Source organism: Scylla paramamosain, unplaced genomic scaffold (assembly GCF_035594125.1).
Source record: "Scylla paramamosain isolate STU-SP2022 unplaced genomic scaffold, ASM3559412v1 Contig45, whole genome shotgun sequence".
In the NCBI taxonomy this organism is placed as follows: Eukaryota; Metazoa; Arthropoda; class Malacostraca; order Decapoda; family Portunidae; genus Scylla; species Scylla paramamosain.
The window spans coordinates 375001-395000 of record NW_026973710.1 but is presented as its reverse complement, the minus strand read 5'-3'; the positions used below and the strand labels follow the sequence as shown (position 1 = coordinate 395000).

Here is a 20000-nt window from a genome sequence, read left to right as displayed (position 1 = left end):
TTTTTTACTCATTTTTCATTTTTTTCTTCAAATTTTGATGTTTGTTGGAAGCACCTCGGCAAACAAAACTATTTTTCTTTTATATTTTCAAAAGCTAACAGCCAGCCGATGCGCTTTCAATCAATCTGTTTGACGTTTCTGTTGTAAATCACCAGTTTATCTCTGCCTAATCCTCCTCCTCCTCCTCTACCTTCCCTCCAGAGCTAGCGATTTGCAACTGAAAAATGAAAGTAGATTAAAAACAAAAGGAAAAATGAACTAAAATGATGATTGTAAGGTATCATTAAGAGGGATTTGTGATGGAAATGGTAGGCACGGTAATGTAAAGGTCAATATCTATGCATAGTTACATATTGATTTATCGTAGTTGACCTCCCAAGTGAGACAGACAGGTGTAGTTTCGTAATGGTGCCGCCACTGTAGGGAAGACGTGGTATACTTTCTTAATCTTTTATTGTGATGCAGCACTTCGGCCACGTCACGTCATATTAGTTATTATTGGGCTGCGTCTGTCTGTCCGCAGTTAGTTACTCAGTTATCACAATACTCACCTTAGTTATTAGTTGGTGGGTCGCGTCTGTCAGTCTACCAGCAGTGATTTACCGACACATCTTTCACAATAGTCACTTTCGTTATTACTCACTGGGTTGTCTCTCTCAGTCTACCAGCAGTTACTGAGTTACCACGATGCGGGCTTCATGTAGACATTAATTATTTTACGTTTACATGCGTTATTTCAGTTTGCCTTAGTTGCACGTTTGTGTGTGTGTGTGTGTGTGTGTGTGTTAGACTTTTGAAATAACTCAAAGGAAAGCAAGTGTTAAGCGTTTTTACAGAGATACAGTGTCCTGAGTTGGTTACACAATCACCACGGTCTCGCCTGTTCATGCCTCCACCATTGTGCGTGTGTTAGACTGTATTGGAATTATAGAACTAGCACATAAGAAAATGTTGAGTTTCTGGAACACGCGAGTACCTATGATTTCTGGAACTGTTTCTTGTTGCAATCCTTAGTCTCGCTTGTTCTTACCTCCAGGAAATTGTTGAAGCAGAAGATATTGAAGTAACCTTGAAACCTGGAAGCTAAAAAGGCTAACAGTTTTTTAGATGCACTGAAAATGCTCTGTATTTTTAAGCAGACTGGAAAATGTTACGTTTTTTTGAGAAAAAAAAATCCCAACTCTTTTTGGCAAGACTGAAAAAGGGCCAACATTTTTTGACACAATATTTAAGTGAGTGGTTACTAAGTCTTGCTTCATGTGTGTGTGTGTGTGTGTGTGTGTGTGTGTGTGTGTGTGTGTGTGTGTAATCCTACATCGTATCTCTATTTTTAATAGACAGTAGTGGAAATGAGTGAGGTTTTCAGAGGTATTTATCAAGGACAGCGCATCATCAATGAGAAGACACGCATGAAAACCCGACCTGAGTCTGGTCTTTGATAAAGGTTCTGGTGAGAAAACAAGCAAAGCAAAATAACTTTTAACACATCTAAACATATTACAAAGGTTACAAGGGTGATTTTTTTTCTCAACCAATGAACTTTATTCTTAAACCTTTCGTCTTATTCTTGCAATTAACAGGCTCAAGTCGAAGTTACTGTAGTTTTCAAAGGTTATTAATGATTTTAGGGATAGAGTATTAATGACCATGCATCTTCAATGGGAAAACACGCATGAAAACCCGACCAATTATCTGTGTGGCCTTTGATAATAGTTCTGATGAGAGAACAAAGCGTTTAAGAACGCGAGCCATCAAGTGCTCTCCCTTGTTATAAGCTCTTTGTGTGCTGGCACACTGCAATGAATGAAGTACAGCGAATGTAGCAAGGTAGATTTTACAAGCGAAAATGTGAGGTTTGTTTTGAGTTGCTTGCAGTGCCTATGGTTAACCCTGAGGAAGATGCTATAATCTCATGGAGTTATTTAGTTTAACCACTACGCTGTGTAATGAATGGAATGTAACAAATATAGCAAAACTTTTTTTTTACAAACTGAGATGCGAACTTTGTTTTATTTTGAGTTACTTTTTTTTTTTTTATGTAGGAGGGGCACCGGCCAAGGGCAACAAAACTGTAATAAAGAAAAAGGCCTACTGAAGTGCCGATCTCCGAACAGAATCAAAAGCGGTAGTCAAAAATTACAGGATAAGTGTCTTGAAGCCTCCCTCTTGAAAGATCTCAAGTCATAGGAAGGAGAAAATACTGAAGCAGGAAGGGAGCTCCAGAGTTTACCTACAGTTAATTCAAAGGAAGATGCTATGATTTCATGGTTATTTAGTTTAATAAATACGCGGTGTAATAAATTAAATATAGCAAATGTAGCATGTTGTTTTTACAGACGAAGATGTTAAGGGTTGCTTACATTTAAGTAACGGAGTCCCAAAAATTAAGCTATAGAAACGTGGTATAACTTTTAGAGGTAACTTAGCTCAATCATTACACGGGGCAATAATGTAGCAAAATATTTTTAGAGAAAAGATATGATTCTTTCTATTCAAAGTTAGTTGTAGTGTCTATAACTAACCAATAGAAAGATGATATAATTTGAAGAGGTAATTTAGTTCAGTCAATACACGGTCTCAAGTTAGTTCCGTGAGGGTGTTGGCAGACTGCTCTGAATTGTGGTAGAGACTTGCAGAAGGAAAAGGAAGGAAAGGTAGCAAGAAATCGATAAAAAAAAAAGATATCAAACAGCTTTCCAATATACAGGCGTTTATTTCTTAAGGTGATTACTTTCTTAATCGTTACTGTGCTGTCACGTTTGTTCTTACCTGCGTGTGTGTGTGTGTGTGTGTGTGTGTGTGTGTGTGTGTGTGTGTGTGTGTGTTTCGTAGGTTATGATATTATAATACCAGTGCCGTTATGTATATTTAACTCTTAGAAAAAAAAAAATTTTCCTAAACGGTTATAAGCATTTCTCTAAGCAATTTCCCTCGAGAGAAAAATATGGCAACCGCTTTCCTACATACAAGTAAAGGCATGACTTCTAGAATTAATATCCGTCATAATCATTAACCTATCTCACTATCTCTCAATTCTTACCTTCTTGTGTGTGTGTGTTAGCAGACTATAGTACTTCCAGTGTAACGTGCATTGCCTCCCTCACTCACTCTCTCGCTAGGGATACAAAAGGCACCTCATGCTGGGAAAACACAACGTATGATCGCCAGTTCCCTTGTGTTGGGGCTTAACAGGAGGTTGTTCCTTACCATTAGCGACCGTGCCAGGGAAATGACCGCGACGTTACGAGGTGCAAACTTTGTGAAGAATGCTGCCGCTACTTTTTCCTCTCTTCCTACCTGGGATAAACTTTGCGGGTGTGAAAGGAAATCTGAAAAAAAAACGGTGCTGGGTTTGCGGGTGGAGGGAAGGAAAGAGGAGGTGTGGTGTGGTGGGTAAAAAGTGCAATGTTGAAGGAAGGAAAGTTATGTGTTCGAGTTGAAGGGAAAGAAGTGGAAATGAAGTTAACGAAGTGGGGAAGAAAGTGAGAGTGAGAGTGAGAAAGAAAGAAAGAAAGAGGAAAAGAGAAGGAGAGAAGAGAAGTCCGGATTTGTGCTGAAAGAATCTGAAATTAATTAAGTTACGCAAAGGCTAGTAATAACACACACACACACACACACACACACACACACACACACACACACACACACACACACACACACGCAGACTCAGCTCGCTGGGGACGCCGACAGATGAGTTAAGGGGGGTGTACCTCACCTTCATCCTCCCCAAACTCATGTACGCCTCCCCAGCGTGGTCCTCCTCCCTCACACACACTCAACAGCTACAGCTAGAGAGTGTGCAGAAGAGGGCGTGCAGGGTCATCCTTGGCCCTGCATACACCACCTGTGAAGAAGCCCTGACCACCCTGAGTCTGTCCAGAATATCCACCAGGCACCGAGAGGCTCTGGAGAAGTTTGGGAAGGGACTACTGCATCATCCGCGTCTCAGAGACATGCTGCCGCCCGACGCGCCTCGCCCTGTCCGTGCCACCAGACACCACAACAAAATAACGCCCCTGAAGGCGCCGCGCACGGACCGGTACAGACTCAGTGCGATTCCCACCATGGTGCGAGCCATCAATCAATAGTATTTCCCTCCTAGATTAGTCTTACCGTTAGGATTAATGTTAAGTTTTTCCCCATCCCCTATGTACATTTTCAGTTTGTCAACTGCCTAAATAATAAACCGTTTATTATTATTATTATTATTATTACACACACACACATACACATACACACACCCACACACACACACACATGCGCGCACAGGTAGATAGATAAATACATTGATAGATTGACACCACACCGTACCACACACACACACACACACACACACCTATACATTACCTCATAAATACACACATACACATCAAACTCAAACGTATTAGTCATACACGCACGATATAAATTTAGCCAACAAACTACGCAGGGCCATGCAAGGCGTACACTGCACAACACAACACCACACTTCATTACACAGCTGGGAGGTGCGTGTGTGTGTAGTAATGCATACTTTTATTTACTTTCTTGTTGTCCTCGTTATTTTTCTCCAGCTATTGTTGTTGTTCGGCTCCTGTCTTTTCTTCGTCCTCATCCTTTTTTGATCCTGTTCTTGATCTTATTCTTGTTCTTCTTTTTTTCTTCTTTTCAACTACTACTACTACTACTACTACTACTACTACTACTACTACTACTACTACTACTACTACTACTACTATGAAATAATGTGTAAAAATTGTATCACTTAAAATTTGCCATTATCTACGTCTAGAGTGGACATGTTACTAAACCACCACCACCACCACCACCACCACCACCACCACCACATACACACACACTTAATAGACTCCGCCTCGTGAAAAGTGCGCTATGTTTTGATGATAATTTTTCCCCCGTGAGGTATTTGCGTGAAAGGGAGCAGCGGCGCGGCGTGTGTAATATGATCGATGGCAAATTGAAGAGTCTAGGGTGTGGGAGATAAAAAATAGTGTTGGCAGGGAGTTAATTTTGACGTGAGCCTCGGGGCGGACGGGGCTGGGCGAGTGCTGCTTATGATGTTAGTGCTGTCATGGGGCGGGGAGTGCTGGGCTTGCCTTGCTTGGGGGAATGGGGGAGTGGGGGTGAAACACGCTATGGTTATATGTACCGTACCGTACTTTGATAAACACACTATGGGTAGACTGTTATACTTTGTTACTCGTGTGATTTTGCTGCTGGTTGTTGTTGGAGAGTGGATGTGTTGTTCTTTGTGTTCTTTGTTGGTGGTTTTTGTGTTTTGATTTATTTTTATGCAGTATTTGTGTATTTCCGGGATGTAAACTATATTAATGTAATAGTGAAATGTTAAAGGCTGCTGCCGTGGATTTTAACTTAAAGTATGGAAAATGAAAATGTGCCTTTAAAACTAAATAAAATGGATACGTGCTATGTATATTTTCGGTGTTCCTGATGGTAAAGTGTTGGTGAATGCCTCCATAGACTTAACAATGTATGGAAAGTACCAGTGTGCAAACTTAAGTGATATTTTTGAAGGATAAGTGTGTTATTGAATGTTCAGAGGATGTTATAGATGGATGTTCTTTGAAATATAGAAAATGTTAACGTGCCTTGAATCATAAACTGAAATACTGTTGTTCTTGGTGTATAAAGTGAAGGATGCTGCTTTTAATGCTGAAAAACAGAACGTTGAATATTGTAATGGCTAAAATTTCAAATAATACTCAGTGGAAAGTGTAAATGTGAAGAGAATCTCAGCAGAAAATGACTAGATACTGTGGAGGAAATTGTGGTGATTCGGTGAAGAAAAAGTAATGTATAAAACTGAAAACTAAACACAAGTGAATAGCAGAATAAAAAGACTACAAAGGGAAAATTAGATTGGAGAAGGAAAGTGCAGTAGAAAAGTAAAATTAGATCTCGAGAAGAGGAAAACGTAGGTAAACGGATGTAAAGGGAGAAAGAAAGAGTGATACAATTTAACTCCACGAAAAGAAAGTCGGCTAAAAAAAAACCTAGACTTGAAAGTAAAAAAAGAAGAAAATAGAATTCCAGTGAAAAAGACTAAAAAATGGAAACATGCCGGAGTAAAAAGCGACTCAAAAAAAAAAAAATAAATAAATAAGCAAGACATTTCTATTCCCAAAAGAGAGAGAGGAAAAAAAAGTTGATAACCTGGAGATGGAAAGAGAAAATGGAATCCGACGAAAAAAAAAATGCTTCTAAGGAAAAAAAAAAAAAGGAGAGGTAGAAGACCAGACATCAAGGAAGAAAACTTACTAGACACAGATAAAAAAAAAACGCAATTCCAGAAAAGAAATCTCCGAAGAAAAAAAAAGGTGAGGTTTCGAAAAAAAAATAATAACCATGATAAGGAAAGAAAAGAAGGAAAAAAAACGAAATACTGATTAAAAAAAAGTCACTGTAAAGGCAGAATGAGAAAAAAAGAACGAGATTATTTTATTACTGGGAAAAGATGATAAGAAAAAAAAAAGCAACAAAGAAGAAACCAAATCCTGTTAAAGAAAACATGAAAGAAGGAAAAAAACAAGGAAAGAAAGAAAAGAAGCGAAATTCCAGCAAAAGGAAAGTCAAAAGGGTGAAAAAAGGCTCTGAAAGGGAAAATAAAGAAAGTAAATTAGGACTACATCAAAACACGAGATAGATAAGCGACGAGGGAAAAAAATAAGGAAACGAAATTACAGGAAAAAAAGACGCGAAAAGGGAAAAGATCGAAAAAATAAATTACCTACGAGAGGAAAGAAAGAAAAGAAAAAAATAACAGAAAAACACGAAACAAAATTGAAAGAAAAGTTACTCGTTAAAGGAAAAAAAAAAAGAAAAAAGTACATACAAGTTTTGTAATGACAGAAAAAACAAGAAAATGTACGACAGGCAAAATTACATAATGATGAAAAAAAGTTCAGAGATGAAAAGAAAAAAAAAAACGTTAGGGTAAGATCTTAGGAAAAGCAACAGCAAATAATGAAGAGTGATAAGAAGAAAAGACTGGAAAATTTAACGATCAGGTGAAATCGTGTGATAGGAAAAGAAAACCACATATGGAGAAAGAAATCGTACCTGATAACGAGAGAGAGAGAGAGAGAGAGAGAGAGAGAGAGAGAGAGAGAGAGAGAGAGAGAGAGAGAGAGAGAGGCAAAAAAGACTAGAAGAAACCGACTTGGTAAACGAAAAAAAGAGGAAAAAAGTGACATTGGAAAACGAGATCTCGGGAAAAAAACAAAAGGTAAGCTAGTAATAAAAAAATAAATAAATAAATAAAAGGGAAAAAACTAGAGGTGAGAGACGGGAATCACATGTCAAAAAAAAAAAAAAACGGAGATAACAAGAACACAAAGAAAAAAGTGGGAAAAAGGAAACGGAATAAAAAAAAGAAACAGGAAAAAAAGTCAAGAATAAGACTAGAAGAAAGAGGAGTAAAAAAAAAGAGGAGGAAAAAGGAGAAAAGAAAGAAAATAGAAAAGAAAAGAAAAAGAGAGGAAGAAAGAACAAAAAGAGACAAGAAAGAATTGAGAACTAGACGAGAGAGAGAGAGAGAGAGAGAGAGAGAGAGAGAGAGAGAGAGAGAGAGAGAGAGAGAGAGAGAGGAGCAACAAGAAAAACGTGACAAGAAGAAAGGGACATAAGAAAACAACAACAACAACAATAGCAACAAAAGTGTCAAGAAAACGAGACATCGAAAAAGAAAACGGAGAAAGAAGCGGCAGCAGATAACCACACGAGCTGAAGAAAACGTAACAAGTAAATGGGGAGACTCGGCTAGACTTAGCGAGGCTTGGCGGAGTAAGGAGGGATAATGTGCCTCGATATTGGAAGGCAGTGATTGGCAGCGAGATTATTGGTGACTGAAAATTTCATAGAGTAAAGAACTTGGCGGCAAGTATATTAAGTGCGAGATAATAAGCTGACACGAATACCACCTTTGTGAGAGGAGGGGAGTGAGAGAGAGGGAGGGGTATGACACTAAAGAGAGTAAGAAAAAAAATCAGGTAAAGAAAAAGGTTAAAATTCTAGAGGTGAAGAAAAAAAGTGGAAATTCTTAAAAAAAATAAGGAAAGATGAAGGAAAAAGGAAAGAGTGAGAGATAAAAAGAGAGGGAGAAACAAAAGAAGAAAAAAAGGGAGAACACGAGAAGACTGAAAAGATCAAACGATAAAAAGGAAGAAAAAAAAAACAGAGAGAGAGAGAGAGAGAGAGAGAGAGAGAGAGAGAGAGAGAGAGAGAGAGAGAGAGAGAGAGAAGCCCCGTATGATATGATGTGATTGTGTGACGCCGCTCAGTGTTGGGTGCTGTGTGGTACTGATCAATATCAACACGAGCTCTTCTTTACGTGAATACTGTGCGTTAGTGAGGTGAGGGGCGTAACACTGCATAGAGAAGGCTTGTGCTTGCTTCCTTTACGCGAATACTGGCTTAGTGAGTGTCAAGGGTGTAAGATGGTGAGGTACAGGAATTGATGGTGCTTACGGGATCTGCTTGGCTTGATTGTGAGAGATTTAATGTTTGTTGTGCAGCTTTCTGGTTTTGTGTTTTTTTTTCCCTTGAGTTGCGACAATAATCTCTTAAACTCGTGTCTTAAGTTTGGTATTGTGTCCGTAATCTCTTCCTTCTGAGATGCACGAGTGTCATAATCAAGTTTTCGTGTTTCTGTTTGTCTTTTCCTCCTCCTATTTGTTGCTGAATCTCGACAGTTGATAATTGGATTCGAAATTGTCTTTTTGGATGTGGTACTTTGCTTTCTCTCTCTCTCTCTCTCTCTCTCTCTCTCTCTCTCTCTCTCTCTCTCTCTCTCTCTCTCTCTCTCTCTCTCTCTCTCTCTCTCTCTCTCTCTCTCTCAACGAAGCTTATATATATTTTTGTTTGTCTTTTTTTGGCTCCTGTAGGGTGAAGTGTTTCGCTGCCTTGTTTAAATTCCTTTCAGCGGGTTCAAATAAAAGCTTTGTTTTTTTTACTGATGTTTTATGGTTCTATTAGTAGGAGAAAAGTGTCTGAGTAATTCTAGACCATGAATAAGAAACTAAACCGATAATTCGCTTGATCGGTTTCTTTAAAACAGTCATTATGAGAGAACAAAATTACAAAATAGTGAGTCAGCCAGAAAAAAAGCTTTTGGTAGTTTTTAAGTTAGTTTTATTGTTCAAGTGATACAAAGAAAGCTAAAAAAATTAACACCATTAATTGTAAAGATAATCATGGGTATTAATTCGTATAGTTTCAAATCCAATCCTTTTGAGAGAACGGTTACAAAAATACAGGTCTTTGTCATGCATGAGGCAGCCAGTGCAGAGCAAATTAGCAACAGAATGATGCATAATTGAATGAGCAAATAGCGAGTTTTTAAAAGAAAGTAGAGAAGTAAGTGGACGAACATGGAGCAGGTAAACACAACATTTATGAAGGTAAATACAAGTAAAGGAAAGACGCTAGGAATATGTGGAGGTAAATAATGAAAGTAATGCACGAAGGCTGAGTTAGGAATGGCATAGTAGGAGTAATTTACGTCTCTGAGGGAGGACCGTGAATGGAGATTAAGTAGTTGAGTGAATGGGCAAGGGAAAACTAATTGGGGGGTTAAGGAAAGTTGTGTGCTTAGTACTTAAGTAACGCTCCATTTCCTGCTTGTTTATTTGTTTGTTTGTTTATTTAGTTTGTGTCTACGTATGTTACATTGACATTTATACCAGTATGTTTTGTTTTTTTCTTTCTTTTAATGTCTCTTTTCTTTCTCATTTTTACTTTATTTCTTTTCTTTTGTTTATTTTGTGTATTTACTTTTTCAGTCGTAGAAGAAACTGATCCTTGGCTTCGAAAAATTAAAAACAGCACTTGTACCTTCCTATAACATTGTACTACAACACTTAAACCAGCAAGACTGTAAGAGTGTGACGACTTTCTGAGTGAGGATCATCCTTCCTGATGCCTCGTAGTGCTCCATCGCGGCCCTCAACCTTCCTCCAGCCCTCACAGCCCCGGAATCCCGAACGATCCCTTAAGTCTTAGGTCCATATTCTGAAACACTTCTGCCTGCACGTCGACTACTTTCAGAAGGTTTTAGTTGAAGTGAAGCGTGTCTCTAAGGGTATCTTTATGGTTCTAGTGACAGATTAACAAGAATTTTGCATTATTGAATGGAGAAACACACTTTGAGAACCCGACAAATTGTTTTCAAAAGGGTGTAGTTAAAGTGACGCGGGTTTTTAAAAGATGTTTTTTAAAGGTTTTGCTGATAGGTGAACAAAATATTCATGTTATTAACTCGGGAAACACACTTGAAAACCCGGTAATTATTTTCAAAAGTTAGTAATTGAAGTGCCGGGGATATTTGAAGATGTTTTTTCAAGGTTTTAGTGATAGATGAACAAGATTTTTACATTATTGACATCGGAAACACTTTTGAGAACCCTGCTAATTACCTCTCTTACCTTTGAAAACAGTCACGTTGAGAGAGCAGTATTTCTGAACACGGGTGATGGCCCTGGTAGGTACATCGCGTCTCTTTCTCCCTCCAGCCGTGAAAGCCTTGGGAGTTTGAACGATCCTCTAATCGCCTCATACGGTGAGATTTAATCCGGGAGTTTACGAGTTCGCGTGGCCGATCCTCCCTCCAATCCCGGTCTTGTCTGTCTTATGTTGTAATTAAAGACTCGAAATTATGATGTGGTGTTAAGTGTTTTCGCAGGTAATATATTTAGTGTTTATTGGATAGAGGTGTAAGTTATTAATAATGTAAGGTTGTAAATTAATGCTGCTTTTTTTTTATTCAAGTTTTTTTTACCTGACTCCTCTCTCTCTCTCTCTCTCTCTCTCTCTCTCTCTCTCTCTCTCTCTCTCTCTCTCTCTCTCTCTCTCTCTCTCTCTCTCTCTCTCTCTCTCTCTCTCTCTCTTTGTTTTTTCCTTCCTCTCCTATTATCTCCCTCTTTTCCTCTCCCTCCCCTCCTCCTCTTCTCTCTTCTTCTCTCTCTCTCTTTGCTTCTACTTTATCCAACCCTCCAAGTTTCTTCTTCCTCTTCCTCCCCTCTTCTTTTCTTCTCCCTTTTCCTCACATCTTTCCTCTTCCCATCCAGTTCCCCTCTTTCTCCTCACCCAGCTATCCAAATTTCTTCTGTCTCCTGTTTCGCTTTCCTGTTATTGTTTTTCTCCCTTCTCCTCTCCCTTCCCCTCACGTTCTCTCACTCCCCTCTCACCTTTCCCCCTTCCCTCCTTATCGCTCTCCTATCTTCCCTTTTATCTTCCCCTTCCTCTGTGTTCCTCTTTTCATCCTATCTTTTTTTCCCATTTACTCCTTACTACGTCTCTCTCTCTCTCTCTCTCTCTCTCTCTCTCTCTCTCTCTCTCTCTCTCTCTCTCTCTCTCTCTCTCTCTCTCTCTCTCTCTCTCTCTCTCTCTCTACCCTAGTCATTTACCATCATCGGTCTTTTTTTTTCCTACCTCCCTCACTTTCTCTGTTTTTTCCCTTCTTTTCTTTCACTCCTTCATCCCCATCGTGTATTGATCGGTGACACGTGCCATGCAGTACGTGAATACTGAATGAAAATGGGGAAGGTACGTGTGTGTGTGTGTGTGTGTGTGTGTGTGTGTGTGTGTAGGGGGAGGGGTGAGTGTAGTTATGTAGTTAGTGGTGATGGTGATGGTGATTGGATATGAATAATGAAGAGTATTGTAAGAGATTGTGTGTGTGTGTGTGTGTGTGTGAGTGAGCTTGCAACTGAAGAAGGATTACCAGAGCATTGCGGGAAGGGCGCTGAATGGTGAGAGAGAGAGAGAGAGAGAGAGAGAGAGAGAGAGAGAGAGAGAGAGAGAGAGAGAGAGAGAGAGAGTGAGTGTGTGTGTGTAGGGGCAGTAGCATATGTCCTCATATCTCTCTCTCTCTCTCTCTCTCTCTCTCTCTCTCTCTCTCTCTCTCTCTCTCTCTCTCTCTCTCTCTCTCTCTGGGAAGTGTTGTAGAGACGTTATTGGAAAACTGTATCTACACCTTCTTGTTTACCTTTGTTGTTCGTTCTGTTAGTGAAGGGAACATGGAAGGACGTGGGATTTGTCGTTGGTATCAATGAAAGATAAAAAAAAAATATATATATATATATATATATATATATATATATATATATATATATATATATATATATATATATATATATATAAAGTAAATAAATGAAGTGTAGATAACGCATGTTGCCGATAAGAGAAATTGTGATGAAGAAAATATGAACAAAGGAAGAAAAAAATAGAAAGCTTGTGTGTATGTGTTGTAGATAAAATAAATAGAAAAAAATAGAAAAAAATAGAGTAAATGAACAAGAAATACGAAGAAAAAAACTTGTATATCTTATAAGTAACGGAAATAACGATACAAATGAAAATAAATAAAAAAATAAATGAATAAAAAGTAGAGGAAAGCTTGTAATATATGTTGTCGTCGATAAGATAAATAATAAAAGAGAAACACTTGTATTTTCTGTTGTTGTCTGTTTGTTTGTTTGTTTGTGTTTGTCTGTCTCACTTTCTGTATGCTTTGCTGTATCGCCTTTTTATTTATTTATAGAAAAGAAAACTTGTATATTTATGTGGGTTTGTTTACGAGTCTCTCTCTCTCTCTCTCTCTCTCTCTCTCTCTCTCTCTCTCTCTCTCTCTCTCTCTCTCTCTCTCTCTCTCTCTCTCTCTCTCTCTCTCTCTCTCTCTCTCTCTGTGTTTCTTTACGTCTGTCTGTTTGTCTATGTCTGTCTGTCTGTCTATGTCTGTCTGTCTGTCTGTCTGTCTGTCTGTCTCGTGTTATCGCGGAATTTGTTTTTTTTATCGTCTGTTTCTTGCAGTTATCAGTATTTGTTTGTCCGTCTGTCGGTTTGTCTCGCTGTTTCCAGAAGTCGGTCTAGTGTGTAACTTTCTGTATCACAATGTTTTTATTGATCTGGTGCTGTTGCTGTTATTATTATTATTATTATTATTATTATTATTATTATTATTATTATTATTATTATTATTATTATTATAATATTTAGTTTTCAATGTTCATTCTTGCATTCCACATTCATCATAAAAAAAAAAAGGTTTTACACAAATCTGATCGCTATTGTTTCTTTCATTTAGCTTCTTTCATATGACAACAACAACAACAGTAGCAACAACAACATCAACAAAAACAACAAATGGAAAAACTAGACAAACGTGTTATTAGAAACGTGAAATTGTTGTAACTTATTTTGTTGGTAGGATTTTTTGTTGTGCTTTTTTCTCTCACTTGCCCTTCATATTTGTTTTCCTTTTATCCAGAAGGTAATCACTTTCACATGAAACAACACCAACAACGATATGAATTTGTTTGAAGTGTTTTTGTTGGGAGGAATACTGACGGTCCTTAAGTTTTTTTCTTCCTCTTCTTTTCTTCCTTTAAGAGATGTGGAATTGAATTGTTTTTGTCTGGAGAAATCTAGAATGTTGGTTAAGTTTTACGTCCCTTTCCTTCCTTTTGTTATTATTATTACTATTATTGTTGTTGTTGTTGTTGTTGTTGTTGTTATAAGTAATAGGAGTAGTAATCGTCGTCGTCGTCGTAGCAATAGTAATAGTCGTATTATTATTATTTTTATTATTATTAGTTGTAGAAGTCGAAGTAGTAGTAGTAGTAGTAGTAGTAGCTTTTTTAGGGACAAGGTTCAATGATAACGTTTTCACACACGTGGACATAATTATTTACATTTACTTATTTATTTATTTATTTACCTATCTTTTATGTGTTTACCGTGCCTTCACTGGAAGCCGCGGGTGTGATCAGTGTAATTCATGGCAAATGCCTCGTTAATGAAGGTGAAGTTGTACAAGTCCTGCGTTTAATCGAATTTGGGATTGGGTCATTATCGTCTCTCGTCTAATTAACCTGCGCATTACGTGGATCCACCAGGTAAATAATATTCGCACTGATCACACCTGCCTACCTGCCTTGTGTCCTTCGTAACCCTGCCCTGTTCCTAAAACCTGAATCTGAATTTCTCCTCACCCTTGTTTTCCCTTAAATTTTCTTCTCCACCAAGGGCTAAGGACTAAGTGTGTGTGTGTGTGTGTGTGTGTGTGTGTGTGTGTGTGTGTGTGTGTGTGTGTGTGTGTGTGTGTGTGTGTGTGTGCTGCTTTTTGTCTGGGCCGCCTCGTGTTTGATTGCCAGCCTCTTCCTCTTTTCTCCTTTGTAAACTTCATAACGTATCTCCCTTATTTCCTCTTGTTTCCCTTTGTTTATCTTTCAACCCTCATGCACTGTCCTCTTTGCCAACCCTTATCTCCCCCTCCCCTTGTAACTCGCTTGTTCACCTTGCAGTCTGCGCCTTACCCTCCCCTCTCCCCTCTTAACACCGTCCCTATCTCCTTATCTACCCTTGTTTTCCCGTTATTTCCATTTATCTTGCCTTATTGTATTAATTTCTTTTCCTTGCTTGTAATTTTAATGGCCTGTTTCCCTTGTTTATCCCTTGTTTCCCCTTACACTGTTGTCTCGTCTTCCTTCCCTACCCTTTGCAACCTTGTTATTTTTGTGCCTTTTTCTTACCCCCTTTTAACATTGCTTCCCCTGTTTCCCCTTGCCATTTGCCTTGTTTTCCTTGTTACCTGGTGTCCTTTTCCCCTCGTGTTTCCCTTGTCTTCCTCTTGAACCGTTCTATCTCTCCCCTTATAACATTTCTGTCTCTGTTTCCCCTTCCATATTCCACTTATTTCTTTTGTAACATTGCTGTCCTTTTGACGTTTCTTTGGTTATTAGCCTTTTATCATTTCCTATCCTGATTCCTCATGTTTATTTTGTCTCGTCTTCTTTTCCCTTTTTCATGTAACCCTGGTGGCCCTCCTCTTCTCTCGTCGCCTCTTGTCTTCTCTTGTCTTGTAAATCATGTGGCCTTGTTCCTATTACCTCTATTGTCTCTGTTGTCCTTGTCTTCCTTCATCTTTTTTTTTCAGTTCTCGTCTCACATTTTCCTTTGTATTGTAAGAGTTCTGTCCTCACCCTTCGTCTTTCCTGTTTTCCCTGTATGCCTTATGACTCTTCTCGTCACCCCTCGCCTCTTCCTTGTCTTCCCTGTAACTCTGGTATCCCTGCCGACCTCCTATAGTTCTCTTCTCTTTGTCTGTATTGAAGATAAACAATAGGATCCAGAATTGTTGAGTGCAGTAATTATGATGCAGTATAATGCTTCCTGCTGCCCCTAATTCCTCGCTATTATTATTTGTGTAGGAGACAGACAAACAGATAAAGACTCGGGTATTGTTCTTTGACATTATTCTGTTCTACTATAACATTTCGTATTATTTAAATATGTTCGGTTTTTTTTTATTTCTATGGAAGTGAAATAGAAGAATCTAGCTTTGGTATCTCACATTATTTCCATCTAGTCCAACATTTCGTATCTCTTACTACCACCACCACCACCACCACCACCACCACCACGTTACTGAATATAATAAAATCAAGAATTATTTTCATACATTTTGATCTCAATATACCTCACTTCACTTGACTTCACTTCCCCCATCACTCCTGCTTACGGTCATCAGGGAGATGGAGGAGTGTCTTAAAAGATCTGACGCGGGGAAATGAAATGAGTTTGTTTGTGTGTCTGTTTGTCTTTCTTCATTATATTCTCATTGATTAATCTTTCCTTTTTGTTCCTTTTTCTTTTCAGTACCGATTATGTGTCTGCTCTCCTCTGTCTGTGTGTATCTGTCTGTCTGTCTGTCTGTCTAATTGTCTTTCACTATTATTCTTATTGGTTTTGTTTTCTTATTTTCTTTATTGATTATGTGTGTCTATTCCTCTCTGTGTGTATTTTTGTCTTTATTTCTATTTATTTTTTTTTTGTCCACGATTCCTGTCTGTTTTTCAATCCCATTAACGTTTTCTTTCATTTTTTTTTCATTATTTGTACTTTGTTATTTATTCATAGTTATTTTTATTAAGATATGTACTTCTTTGCTTGAATTTCTCTCTCTCTCTCTCTCTCTCTCTCTCTCTCTCTCTCTCTCTCTCTCTCTCTCTCTCTCTCTCTCTCTCTCTCTCTCTCTCTCTCTCTCTCTCTCTCTCTCTCTCTCTCTTCTATCGATGACAGGGGAGGTAACTTTGCCTCCGTGCTCCTCGCCCACACCTTCCCCTGCAATACTTGATGTGCTCTTGTCTCGTACCTGCCTCCTTCGTCTCTTGTTTCCCTCTTTTCCTGGAGCGTATCTACCTGTGTGTGTGTGTGTGTGTGTGTTTGTGTGTGTGTGTGTGTGTGTGTGTGTGTGTTTGTGTGTGTGTGAGGCTTTTAGATTCTTGTCTATTTGTCTCAGCGTTTCCTCTCTCCTCCTCTCTCTCTCTCTCTCTCTCTCTCTCTCTCTCTCTCTCTCTCTCTCTCTCTCTCTCTCTCTCTCTCTCTCTCTCTCTCTCTCTCCTCTCTCTCTCTCTCTCTCCTCCTCTCCTCTCTCTCTCTCTCTCTCTCTCTCTCTCTCTCTCTCTCTCTCTGTGTGTGTGTGTGTGTGTGTGTGTGTGTGTGTGTGTGTGTGTGTTCTCTCTCCCTTATCTTCAACTTTATTTATCTGCCTATGTCTGACTGTCCCTCTGTCTCCCAATCTCTACACCTATTTGTTTCGATCTGCTTATATGTACGAGTATGTATGTATGTATGTATGTATGTCTCAGCCTCATTTCACCACAGGATTTTTTTTTCCGATGCGTATGTTTGAGTAGCCTTCTTTCATCTCTATTTCGGAGACACACGAAAAAAAAAAACGAAAGAAAATATTTATAATGTTAGTCGCAGTCGCTCTCAATATTTTCATTCACGCATTTTGCTTTTAATTATCACATAAATTAAACAACTGCAAGAACAAAAACAACAGCAGCAACAACAACAACAACAACAACAACAACAACAACAACAACAACAACAACAACAACAACAACAGTATTCTCTTTCTCAGATATGAATAACACTCATATACGCAGGTCTCGTGTATTATTCTGTATAAAAGATAACAAAACCACATTTTGGTGCTCTCTTGATGCCTTCATGAAATGCATCACTCGATTCATGACACGCATAACACACATCTTCATTCCATTCCTCACACAACACCCCTCCTCGCTAATAAACACCAAAATATAACATGCAGTACCTCGTAATGATATGTAAGACTTCATAATACACACATTGATGCATTGCACTTTATTACAGTCATTCATCCTTTTCACTCCCCACATAAACATTCACTGCATCATGAGGAACACCGCATAACACATGAACAATAATGATAAAGTATAGCAATTTTTAATAATCATGATATTCGTATTCACATCATCATATACTATACTTCAACAAGACATTGATAATATGCACCTCTTGATACATAATTCGCAAGCACCTTTTTTTTGTGAAGACTTCATAGGATTACGAGTAACAGTGTAAAACATCATACCGATCGTACACAACATGTTCGTCATATACTGCACCTCTCACACTCTCTTCCCTCACAGACACAGGTCGATGCCTAAAGATTATAGTGCAACATGCAGTACTCTATATAAATCTTCATAGAATATACTCGTACATCCCACACTTTCCTGCCTCACAAACAAGTCTCGACGCATCACGCACGCCAGGATACAGCACATCACTCACTCCCTGGTCCTCTGAACAGCGTCGAGACAAAGGAAGCTTCATAGAATCGCCTGAAAGCTGGCCGCAGTGTTTTCCCCGAGCCTTGTGCTGTTTCGCGAACCCTGCTTCATATGCTTCGTGTGGCGCGCCGCCTCACCACTCGCGATAAAAGGGAGATGTAGAAAAACAAAACACACACTTCATAGTGTTGTTTTGCCGATGGTATGAACAGCAGTTCACGGGGCTGAGGGAATAGTGTTATCAGTGTGTGTGTGTGTGAATGTGTGTGTGTGTGTGTGTGTGTGTGTGTGTGTAGTGAGGAGTGATAACAATGCCACATTCTCTCTCTCTCTCTCTCTCTCTCTCTCTCTCTCTCTCTCTCTCTCTCTCTCTCTCTCTCTCTCTCTCTCTCTCTCTCTCTCTCTCTCTCTCTCTCTCTCGTGGTATTTCGTGATGATGATATTGTGGAGACAGAATGTGTAATGAACGTGATGGTGGCGGAACACAATGGAGGACTGGAGGGGCAGGCCAGTGCTGGTGGTGGTGGTGATAACGGTGGTGATGATGGTGGTGATGGGAGACTGTTGAAATGGTTATGGTGGTGATGGTGATAATGGTAGTGGTGTGGTTTTGGCGGCGGTGGTGGTGGTGGTGTACGCTTAATGTTAACACTTATATCAACAACGAAACTAATAATAATAATAATAATAATAATAATAATAATAATAATAATAATAATAATAATAATATCCTTGTTGACACTGTTCATGACCACTACATTAAAAACAAAAACAACAGTAATAGTGAACTTTTGAATGGGTGTTTTTTGTTACTGGTAGTAGTGGTGGAGGTAGCAGCACCACCACCACCACCATCACTACCAGCGACGAGGGGATTGCCAGTTAGGGTAAAAATTGTTCATTACCGTAATAATGACACTGCGTCGCCTGAGAATGTGTTGTCCCCACAAACACGCGGCCTGGTGGAAGATTCCTGCCGCTTCCTTTTAATAGCTTGGGTAATATTGTTAATAAAGATTCCTAATCCCTTAAGTCTCTTCGAGAATATTGTTAATGAAAAACTCTCTCTAAACCTTTGAAACCGACTTTGTAATTTCAGGGGACGTTCATAGATAGCCTTGTTAAAGATTCCAGCTACCATTTTTTTTTTTTTTTACTTGTTGGCATCAATAACTTTGGTAATTGTGTTAATAAAAGATTCATAACCTTTAAACTGACTTTTTAATTTTGGGGACTTGCATATACTCTCTCTCTCTCTCTCTCTCTCCTCCTCTCTCTCTCTCTCTCCTCTCTCTCTCTCTCTCTCTCTCTCTCTCTCTCTCTCCTCTCTCTCTCTCTCTCTCTCTCTCGATAAGAAAACACTGCATACTATTCTCTCTCTCTCTCTCTCTCTCTCTCTCTCTCTCTCTCTCTCTCTCTCTCTCTCTCTCTCTCTCTCTCTCTCTCTCTCTCTCTCTCTCTCTCGATAAGAAAACACTGCATACTCTTCTAAAATTAACGAGGCTGACTAATTAACCCTCTTACAACTTGTTACTCTATTTTAATTTAGAATTGAGCGAAACGTAGAGGCTTTTAAGAACTTGCCTTGACATAATTCTTAATAGATTTCAAAAGGGAAGCCATATAGAAATTAATGAAGTAATACAATATTGAACGTAATTAGTTATAAAAAGCTTTACGTGATTAGATGAAAGTACTCGAGATTAAGAGAGAGAGAGAGAGAGAGAGAGAGAGAGAGGAGAGAGAGAGAGAGAGAGAGAGAGAGAGAGAAGCGGTAATGGTGTATTTAGTTGGTTGCCTTTATGTGTCTACGAGTTTGCTGTTCATCCATTACCTTTTATTAGCGGCGTAGCGTGTGACGATGAGAGGCAAGAAAAATGATGGGGGAGGTTTGCCGCCGCCGCTGCCGTCACCACCACCACCACCACCACCATTACCACCGCTATCTTCACGACTACTAATATTATTGATAACTACTACTACTACTACTACTACTACTACTACTACTACTACTACTACTACTACTACTATTGGGTCTGCTACCACCACCACCAGCTGCGATGCTACTAGTTACCAGCAATACCACTATCGCCTCCTCCTCCCCCTCCTCCTCCTCCTCCTCCTTACCCCCCGGTGTGAACTGCGTAATTCTGAGTGAGGCTTGAGAGAGAGAGAGAGAGAGAGAGAGTCGTATGTGCGTGTGTGTGTGTGTGTGTGTGTGTGTGTGTTGGATCATGTTCAGACTGTGTTTGTTAATGCAGTTGGAATATTATTATTATGAGTGTGTCCACGGATTGTTAGTAAAGTACATAATGCTGTGTTGTGTTTGAAGTTATTATTATTTACTATTATTGTTAT

The 20000-nt window shown here is 39.0% G+C and overlaps 1 long non-coding RNA gene across 1 annotated transcript in view; it reads left to right on the top strand.

The window, feature by feature from the left end:
- The window catches only part of LOC135098120 (uncharacterized), a 77421-nt gene that overhangs the window by 1344 nt on the left and 56077 nt on the right, over positions 1-20000 (top strand). The window lies entirely within an intron of this gene.